The following is a 10,903-nucleotide window of genomic DNA, read 5'->3' as shown; positions in this document are numbered from 1 at the left end:
ATCAAATTATCTAAAATCAGCCCTGGAGCATCCTCCCGATACACCAAGGTTGTGAGTTCAGTCCCCAGTCAGAGCACACACATGAATCTACCAATAAATGCATACATAAGTGGAACAGCAAATCAGTGTTTCTCTCTCTCTCTCTCTCTCTCTCTCTCTCTCTCTCTCTCTCTTTCTCTCTCTTTCAATAAATAAATTTTTGTAATTGTCTAAAACCCATGATAAGGAGAAAACCTTAAAAGAAACCAGAGGAAAAAAAGATACCATAAATACAAAGAAAGAATAAATAAGAATGACAGCAGGCAGAAAGCCAGAAGAGGGACCTCTTTCAAGCATCGAAAAACAGAAGTCCACTTAGAATGCAATATCCAGTGAAGATTCTTTTGAAAACAAAGCCAAAATAGAGCCTTTTTTAGATGTAATAAAAGCTAAAGGAATTCATCCCTAGCAGTCACACACTATAAGAAATGCAAAAGGAAGTCCAACAGGCAGAAGAAAAATGATACCATACGCAATATGTCGGTAAATTGTAGAATTTTGTTCTTATTTTCAAATCACTTAAAAATGTTTAAAAAGTAAAAATAATGTATCAGGATGCATTTTATTGTAAAAGTATTATATGAATTCCTATATGATTGCAATACAGAAACACTTGAATGATCAATCAATTGAAAAGGCATGCTAAAAAGCAACTGGATTCAGTTACAGTTTTCAATGGATGTTTTTAAACTTTAATCATAGTATTATCTACATATATTTAAAAATAGGAATGCATTATGTATAAATGCATATGTGTAAATACATTTGTGAATAGTAGTTGTTCTTGATGAACCTACGGATTTGTGTACTTCTTGCAACAACCTACTACTCCAGGGTGTTCTACAAGCCACAGATAGGAAAGCAGGACCAATTTTCTTCTGTAAATCAGACAAGAACCCTATGGCAGTATAAACATTGACACTTCCATCTCATTAGCACCTTGATAATGGACCATTTTATATATTCAGGTGTCTAAAATCTACTTTATCATCACATCTGCTATACCATAAAGCAGAGCCTTCCACACCACAGGCATCCAATAAATAGTTGTCCGATGAATGTATGGCCTCTCCGATAGCATCAGTATATGGCAGCGATTTTCTGAGGGCTACTGAAAAAATATAAGTCCTGAGTCACAAGTGTCAGGACCCATACCTAACCTGACTTTCTCTTCTCAATTATCTCTGTCTTTCCCACTGCATATCTTCAAGCTCTTCATGCCATGCATGACTCCAACAATTCCAACCACGTTCTCCCAGGCTACATGCCATTGGCAGAGCCCACCATGGTAAATCAATCTTCAGAGATGGGCTCAAGAGGATATATTTAAATCACCAAAAAAAGATAGGTCAGAGTTGCAATTATGATCAGTGAAGCAGACCTTAGTGTGTTGTGAGTAATTAAAATGACTGTAGGACTGACCTATATATATCAGCTGGAAAAACATTTCTTTCTGTAGAAGCATAAGAGTGAAACATGAGCAGATTGTTGTACCTAGGTGCAAACTTGACCTTGAAATAAGACAAGATGAAATACTGCCGTTTGTGACAACATGGATAGACCTCGAGAATATTATGCTAAGCAAAATAAGTCATTCAGAAAAAACTAAGAACCATCTGATTTCACTCGTATGTGGGATATAAAACTGAAATTCATAGACAAAGACAACAGTGGTAGTTATCAGAGGAAATGGGGTGGAGACTGGGGCAGGGATGGTAAAGGCTGCCAAATATTTGGTGACAAAGATTATTTGACTTTGGGTGGTAGATACACAATGCAATATGCAGATCATGTATCATAAAAATGTTACCCTTAAAACCTAAATGATCCTATTAACCAATGTCACCCCAATAAATTTAATTTTTTTTAAAAAAAGCAAGAAAGAACTTGACATTTCCATACCCTGGTACTGAAGACTGTACCTGCCTCACCTATTGCCTTTGGCCTTGACAATCTCAAGATGTGAGAAATACTACCGTCATAAACCACTCAAAAGGGTCAAAGATTTGTGGCCTGGTCTGATCTCACATTGTCAGACTTCCTTAAAACCTGAAGGGGATTGAGCCCTAGCCAGTTTTGCTCATTGGATAGAGCATCCGCCTGCAGAATGAAGGGTCTTGGTCTGATTCCAGTCAAGGGCACATGCCCCAGTTTCGGGTTTGATCCCCAGTAGGAGGCGTGCAGGAGGCAGCTGATCAACGATTCTCTCTCATCATTGGTATTTCAATTTCTCTCTCCCTTCCTCTCTGAAATCAATACAAATATATTTTTAAAAACCTGAAGGGGGTTGAAAAAGAAGACCTTTCCTCTGAGAAGTTCCCAGTGCTTGCAACAATTTAGAACACACCTGCAATAAACAATGGATTCTCACCCAAGCTTTATCTCCTTCGCTCCTATTTTACTTACTGCCTCTCAGTTTTCCTCAGGGGTGCCCCTCTTGTCCCTACCACCTGGCTGGAACTGAAGAAATTCTCACACCATTTGCTCAGTCAGCTTCATGGGAACGAGGAACTGTTATCCACACCCTGCCTACAACCTGGGCTCAGGCAGAGTGGGAGAGTCAGCGAGCCCCACTTTCTTCATTTCATATTTGATTGAACAATATTAAAAGAACTGTTAAAGTTATGGAACTCCCTGCTCGCATTAGGTTTAGGATGGGGTGGCGAAGGATATATATAAAAAGAGTTATTTTATTCTTCTTCTCCAGTAATAACATTTAGCACTCAGATATTGCTTTTCATCTCCATCGCTCTTTATAAACATTAACTGTACAATTTCACTACATTAACTGCAAAGAGAGAGTCGGAAGTGGCCCTATAAATTTGTAGTCAGCTTGGTAGCATTTATTGTCTCTCACAATGATATACGACACCCAAGAGCCTATGTTTTACCCTGGTTTAAGGTAGGAAGGTTAGAAAAAAGGGAAGGGGAAAAAATGTCAGATTTTAAAATAACAGAGATCTCAGAAGCCTACCCAAGATTCCAGGGGGATAGCCTATGGATTTAGAATGTGGAATTAGAATAGTTAGTGAGCTGAGTGATATAACTAAATTTTGAATAATAGTGTTATGCTTAGCATATGACAATTTTTTTCCCTTTTCATTGAGTTTATTGGAGTGACACTGGTTAACAAAATTCTCTAGATTTCAGGTGCACAATTTTACAACACATCATCTGGACACTGTATTGTGTCTTCACCACCCCCAGTCCAGTCTCCATCCATCAGCATTTATCCCCCCATACCTTCCTCCACCTCCCCGCATCGACAATTTGTATTTAAAAAAAAAAAAAGCAAATTGTTTCCAAATCCCTTCTGGCAGAGAAAAGTGCCTCAAAATTTAAATAAAAAAACATATTTTACTATAGTGAGAATATGGATTTAACATAAACAAAAGGCATACTATTGTTGCTGTCATTATTGGTAAATCTTTAATCCCTCACCTCTCCCTTAAATCATGTCTTAGGGAAAGTCCCTCCAAATAATAATAGTAGCTACCACTTGTTGAATATATACATGTGTGAGGCACCGTGCTAGGTACTTCAAATACACTGATTTGATTCCATTTCCCCACCTGCAAAATGAAGGAATTTATCTAGATCAGAGAACTACAGCCCCTGGGCTAAATCCAGATGCTATTTCTGTAAATGAGGCTCTCTTGGAACATAGCCATGTCCATTCATTTACAAATTGCCTGTGACCGCTTTCCCACCAACAGGGCAGAGTTGAATACTTACCACAAAAGCCCTGGGGCCTGCTTAAAATATTTACTATCTGTTGTTTTTTTACAGAAAAAAATATGCCAACCTCTGAACTAGAACATAGCATCAAAGAAGCTTCAAATCCTAACATCCTATTCCTCTGACTCTGTGATGAGAACTCTTTCTCCACTCTATCATTAGTAGCATCAAACAGCAAAAACAGCATATTGGCCTGAATTTGCCTAGGCGTTGTTATGTAGGCTTCACTACCGGTGTCAGTTCTTCAGGAAAATATTCTTTGTGTTTCTAATTCTGTGACTTACTTATTAGTCCATTTTTGAGAGCTAACAACTTCAATTAATCCCAAGTTGATAACTGTCGATAACACCCACTTCAACTATTCTTTTTCCTTTCTTTATTGATTAAGGTATTACATATGTGTCCTTATCCCCCCATTGTCTCCCCCACCCCCCGCCTTCCCCTCCCCTCACTCATGCCCTCACTGCCCTGGTGTCTGTATCCACTGGTTATGCTTGCATGCATGCATACAAATCCTTTGGTTGATCTCTCCCGCTAGCCCACACCCTCCCCTACCTTCTCTCTGAGGTTTGAGCATCTAATCAATGCTTCTCTGTCTCTGGATCTGTTTTTGTTCATCAGTTTATGTTGTTCATTATATTCCACAAATGAGTGAGATCATGTGATATTTATCTTTCTCTGACTGACTTATTTCGCTTAGCATAATGCTCTCCAGGACTATCCATGCTGTTGCAAATGGTAGGAGTTCCTTTCTTTTTACAGCAGCATAGTATTCCATTGTGTAGATGTACCACAGTTTTTTAATCCACTCATCTGTTGATGGGCACTTAGGCTGTTTCCAAATCTTAGCTATTGTAAATTGTGCTGCTATGAACATAGGCGTGCATATATCCTTTCAGATTGGTGTTTCTGGTTTCTTGGGATATATTCCTAGGAGTGGGATCACTGGGTCAAATGGTAGTTCCATTTTTAGTTTTTTGAGGAAATGCCATACTGTTCTCCACAGTGGCTGCACCAGTCTGCATTCCCACCAGCAGTGCATGAGGGTTCCTTTTTCTCCGCATCCTCGCCAGCACTTGTCGTTTGTTGATTTGTTGATGATAGCCATTCTGACAGGTGTGAGATGGTATCTCGTTGTTTTCATTTGTATCTCTCAGATGATTAGTGACTTTGAGCAAGTTTTCATATCTCTCTTGGCCTTCCTTCTGTCCTCTTTAGAAAAGTATCTAGTTAGGTCTGTTGCCCATTTTTGATTGGGTTGTTTATCTTCCTTTTGTTAAGTTGTATGAGTTCCCTGTAAATGTTGGAGATTAAACCCTTATTGGAGATAACATTGGCAAATATGTTCTCCCATGCAGTAGGCTTTCTTGTTGTTTTGTTGATGGTTTCTTTTGCTGTGCAGAAGCTTTTTATTTTGATGTAATCCCATTTATTTATTTTCTCTTTAGTTTCTATTGCCCTAGGAGCTGTATCGGTGAAGATATTGCCACTTCAACTATTAATAAAAATATTACACTGAGCAAAATAAGCCAGTTAGAGAAAATAAGTATCATGTGATCTCAATCATGTGGAATCTAATGAACAAAATAAACTGATGAACAAAATAGAGCCAGAGACCTAGAAGCATGGAACAGACAAATTTCAGAGGGAAGTTGAAGGTGTAGGGGGAGAGATTAACCAGGGAATTTATATGCACATATGCATAGCCCACGGACACAGACAATAGTGTGGTGAAGGCCTGGGAGGGGCAGGTGCAGGATGGAGGGGGTCAATGGGGAAAAAAACACACAAAGGGGACATCTGTAATACTTTCAACAATCAAGATTAATTGTGTAAAAATAAGTATAATTATGGGACTCTAATAAATTACACCAATAAAGAAAAGAAGATCAAATTCCATCACTTCTTTCCTCACTCTCTCAAGTCATTGCTTGTCCTCCATCCATTTCCCTGCCATCATCCTTGTCTGTTGCCACGTCACATTATTGCCTGAGCATCATTCAGCCCAATCCTAGGCAAGAAGTAAGAGTCTACACATTTGAAATCCAAGACTAACCTTTTGAAAGAATAAGAGCAAGGAATATGACTTTTTCTTAAGTGTTTTCACTTATTTCCAAGCTCACAGAGATTGCACCAGCCCATGGTCCTCACAGGGGCCTTGAGGGATGTGGCAATGGGAGAAAGAGCACAGTTTCCAGGCCTTGGGTTATGCAGAGAAAACTCAGAGCCACAATGAAGTGAAAGGAATTCTTTTCAGTGTTAGAGGAATGGAGAGGACAAGGAAGAGAAAGAGGGGGCTGGAACCGCTGTGGGCACACGTTGCTCAGGGAATATTCTTAAGGAACAGGAACATTTAATATTCACACATAAATCATACATAGTACTGCGGTATTAAATTGTCCCACCTCCCCAGTGTTTCAGGAACATTAGCTTGACCTCACTAAACCACTAAGTCACTTTTCCTTCCTTAAAGAAAAATAAAAGAAAAGACTGGAAGAGCAGAAACAGCTTTCTTAATTCTTTCAAAATAGTATGACTCCCTGTTTTATTGGTGGGAAGAAATGCAGAAGGATAAGGGTAGGGTCGCTGTTAGAGCACCCCGGCCACCAGCTAAGCAATCTTATAAAGTCTATGCCATTGTTTTCTCATTCCTATATAGGAAGTTGCTGTCTCTTTTTAAAAGTGCAGAAGTATGTTCCTAGAACTTTCCAGAACCTGACCAGCCAGTGCCCAGCGGTCTCTTCTGTCACCTATTTCCCTGAGCGGCCCAGAGAGCAAGGAGCTAGTTCAGCAGACATCAGAGTTAAACTCCAGTGGCTGATCGTCTCAGCCCCCTTTTCCACACGCCCTCCCTCCTGAGCTGATTCAACCTCAAGATGCATGCAGAGCTCGAGTCTTTTGAACTTATTTACAAGTTTTATCATTATACTTGCCCACATTATGCAAGCAGTTTGCAATCTCCCCTAATTCTCTGACTTTAATTATATAATTGAACAAGCCCAAAACTCATTTTTCCCAGGAAACATTAAACATTACCATCTTAATGAAATTTGTAATGAAATAGTCCACTCTGCATGCAAATGACCGGTAGTAGCTGGGCCACTAGCTTATCGCTGGGCAAGGCAACAAGACAGATGCTCCTTCTTTTGTCAGTCGTGGGGGGGAATGGCAGGCTCGCCCACACTTTTGGCCGGAATGATAATTCCACAAGACGAGAAGACAGGCCTCTGTGAGACACATGGATATAATTAAGATTGGGTGACAAGACTTTAAATGAAGTAGGAACTGATCTTAACCTATACAAATCAAAACTTATTTTCGAAGCTGAAAGAACTCAAACTTTTCTTGCCAATTAAAGAAAAAAAAAAAAGTTAGCAACTATCTTCCCTTCTCCAGAGACCAGAGGTCTGAGAGATTGACAGTTCTCTTCTCGACTTGCTTCCCAGGACTGAACGAAGGAAATGGGCAACATGTAAGAAACGAGGGGGGTCTTCTGAACTTCTCTGCATAATGAATGAATGACTCTTCAAGTATCGGTGCCTTCTCAGCTGCATTTTTCAAATACCCTTGTTGCATAAAACTCAGATCGTTTATGCACTACACACTGTCCTCACGCCAAAGTCCCTGCCTGCCAAGACAAGGAAGGCCACCTGTTCACACTTTTGTCCAAACAGCACGGACAACCATGTCCTGTGCCAAGTGGACACCAAATTAAAGTACTTAATGATGGCCACTGTTTACATAACAAATTCCCAGTTCCCGATCCCTGTCAAGTCTTTTCATTGCCAGAAACATGTCAAGATGCCCAAAGGCTCCCCTCAGAGCCTGACCCTGAACATGTATAGTAGTTGGAGAAGAGAATGCAGTGGCTGCACCTATCACAGTACCTAGCAGAATACATGTTATTTCCCTTCCTCCTAAGCGCCTCCATTTTTCCACAGAAAGACTTAATGGCAAAGGAAATTTTTGTCTGTAACATTTTTAACAATTTTTAAATTATTGGAGTATCGTTCACATATTATATAATTTACCCATTCAAAGTGCACAATTCAATGATTTACAGCATATTACATTATTAATTTTTTAATTGTCGCAAAATATCTGTCATAAAATTTGCCATTTTTAGGTGTACAGTTCAGTGACATTGATTACATTCAAAATATTGTCCAATCATCACCACTGTCTATGTTCAAAACTATTTCATCTCTCCGGACAGAAACTCTATAATCATTAAGTGAAAACTCTTCATTCCCCCTCCCAGAGCCCTTAGAACCCTCTATTCTACTTTCTATCTCAATGAATGTGCTTATTCCCAATGTCTCGGATAAGTGGGATCCTATAATATTTGTCCTTTGGTGTCTGGCTCAGTTCACTTGGCATCTCGTGTTTAAGGGTCATCCATGTTGCAGCATGTATCAGCATCTTAGCTCTTTTTATGGCTGAAGAATATTCATTAAATGCATATACCACGTTTTGTTTACCCACTCATCTGTTGAGTATAAGCTTATTTTTTAAATACTTTGAGTGCAGAGATTTGAGAAATTCCATACTCAATTCATAGCACACTCCTGTCTTCAGTCAACACGTGCCCCTCTCTCAGGTTTTGCTCATTTCTTCATCCCTAGGAGCTTCTCCCACCCCACCTCCTCCAACAGGCGTGCACGTTAATGTGTTTGATGTAGGTCCCTAATTATGTACGTAGGTTTGTAAAATATGTAATTGTATTGTTTGAATTTATACAAGTAAATCTAATTTATAGAAATTCATTCTGTTTCTTACTTTTTCACTCAACGCTATGCTTTTAAGATCTACACTTATGTGCTTACTTCGGCAGCACATATACTAAAATCGGAACGATACAGAGATTAGCATGGCCCCTACGCAAGGATGACACGCAAATTCATGAAGCATTCCACATTTAAAAAAAAAAAGATCTACACTTATGACTGTATCTTATTGTTTGATGTTTAGTCTCTGAAATGTGGCATAAAGGGATTAAGTGGTCTCGTGCTATTATCTATTCTCCACTGAGGAAGCTGACTCCCAGGGCAACTTCTGTGCTTCTCTGTGAGCACTGAACAAATCTCTTAATCTCTCCAAGATTCGTTTCTTTATCTGTATAATGAGGGGGTTACACCAGATCAGAGTCCTGATGGGCAGTATACCTCAAATGACCTGGGAAACTTTGCCAAAACAATGTACCCAACCCGACAGCAAGATCCAAGACAGGAAAGCCCTGGCATAAACAAGTATTGGCGGGGAGGAAAATAAAACACTTTCCAGATGATTCTGGTGTGTATCCCTAGTTAAAACCCTGCCCGAGATGGATCTCCGAAGTCCCTTCCCTTTAATATACTAAGATTCTACAATGATAGGCAAAGGTCCTACAGAAAACCAAAGGCTAGAAGCTGGCAGTAAAAACGATGCCTGTGTCCCAGCTCTTTGTTTTCTAAGTATAAAATCCATTTTAAAAAGCATTCAGGCTACTTTATTGCTACCTTCTATAAGTACTATATTCCAAGGATTAACTGCTCCCTGGTTAGCACACTCATCCATAACTCCTCGGGCTCAGTCCCTCCTTAGCTCGGATCATGCCCTCTGGTCCTTGTATTTGATAAAAGCTGCAAGAGGCTGGGAACATTTTTCATCTCTATTCCCATCAGAAATTTGTGTAGCTCAATAGGGTCACCTCTGAGTCTCCGCTTTTGCAAGGAATACAGATCTGGTTTCTAGAGTCTGGTTTGAAAAGAAGATGCCTGGACAATTCTCCGTGTAAACAGCGCTGCTCTGCCTCATCCTTTGGGCCTTGTTCTGAATTCCGTAATCAGAACTCACCTTCACAGTCTTCCCGGCCCCCAAATAACATTGTTTAAAACTTTGGGAATACAAACTATAGGAAGAAGAAAAATATTACTATAATCCCACTCGGTGAAATAACGTTTTCCTCGCATGTGTGACCCCGGCCCAATCGTCTCAGTCAGTTGAGGCTGACATGACAAAGTGGCTACGCTGGGTGGTTTATAAACAGACATTCCTGTTCTCACAGCCAGAGGCTGGAAGTCCTAGATCAGGTGCCAGAAAGGCCGGTTTCTGGGGTGAGCCCTTTTCTGGGTTGCAGACTGACCTGTATCCTCACCTGGCGAGAGCGAGGAGAGCAAGCAAGCTCTCTCAAGACTCTCATGAGCATTCATCTCATCATGAGGCTCCACCTTCATCGCCTCCCAAAGGCCTCACCTCTAAACCACCACATTGGGGGATGGGGTTTTAATACATAATTTTATTTTTTTTGGGGGGGGGGCGGGGGACACAAGCATGCAGTCCATAACACTCTTATCTATTTTGTTAGGTCTGACCAAATAATTGAATTGATACCCCTCCCCCAGGAACTGGCTTTTCAGGTCATTTCACTATAGACATTCTCTTTGTTGAGACCACATTTCACTTGCTGTGACCACATCCTACTATCTCCCCTCCGGGTATGCATGAAGAAGTCTCCGCCCAGAATAAAGCCCGCCAAAAGTCCTGTAAAAGCCGCTGACTCCCATCACTGGGTGCTGGAGCCATCCAGGCTCAGCCACCTAGTGTGCGGATGATGGAATAAATTCGTAATCCCTCACCATTCTGGCCTCATGCGTTCCTCCTTCGGCAACCTAAAGGCCTCACCTCTAAACCACCACATTGGGGGATGGGTTTTAACACATAAATTTGGTGCGGGGACACAACCATTCAGCCCATAACACTATTATCTATTTCACTTAGTGGGAACTATATTGGTCCCATTTCGGGCCCCAAACTCAGAAATTATGTTTGTCCTCTTTTTTCCTTCCTACCTCAATCCATCAGCCCAACCTCCAAATACACCCTGAATCCACCCCTGTCTTTCTGTTCCCATTCTTACCACCACACACCAAACGCCATCATCTCTCACCTGGAGGCTCGCTTAGCCTCCCTGGTAAGTTGCAGAAGGAGTGAAAGGATATCGACAGGACCAGAAAACGAAAATATCCAGATTGGCTTGAAGACTTAGGTCAGAACTAAGGAAATTAAATTTCATACAAATAAATGTAAGCCTTTGCATTTACTTGCCAAAATTCCATGGCGTAAGTTACCAGATGAATAAAGGACT

At 40.5% G+C, this 10,903-nt stretch overlaps 1 non-coding gene across 1 annotated transcript; it reads left to right on the top strand.

The window, feature by feature from the left end:
* The first annotated feature begins 8,595 nt into the window (after positions 1–8,595).
* On the top strand, positions 8,596–8,699 carry LOC114235391 (U6 spliceosomal RNA). The gene has a single exon (XR_003621596.2). It is a non-coding gene; the product is annotated as a U6 spliceosomal RNA (small nuclear RNA).
* Positions 8,700–10,903: the final 2,204 nt, after the last annotated feature.

Source organism: Eptesicus fuscus, chromosome 6 (genome assembly GCF_027574615.1).
Source record: "Eptesicus fuscus isolate TK198812 chromosome 6, DD_ASM_mEF_20220401, whole genome shotgun sequence".
Lineage (NCBI taxonomy): Eukaryota > Metazoa > Chordata > Mammalia > Chiroptera > Vespertilionidae > Eptesicus > Eptesicus fuscus.
This window is presented reverse-complemented; position numbering and strand designations above follow the sequence as displayed.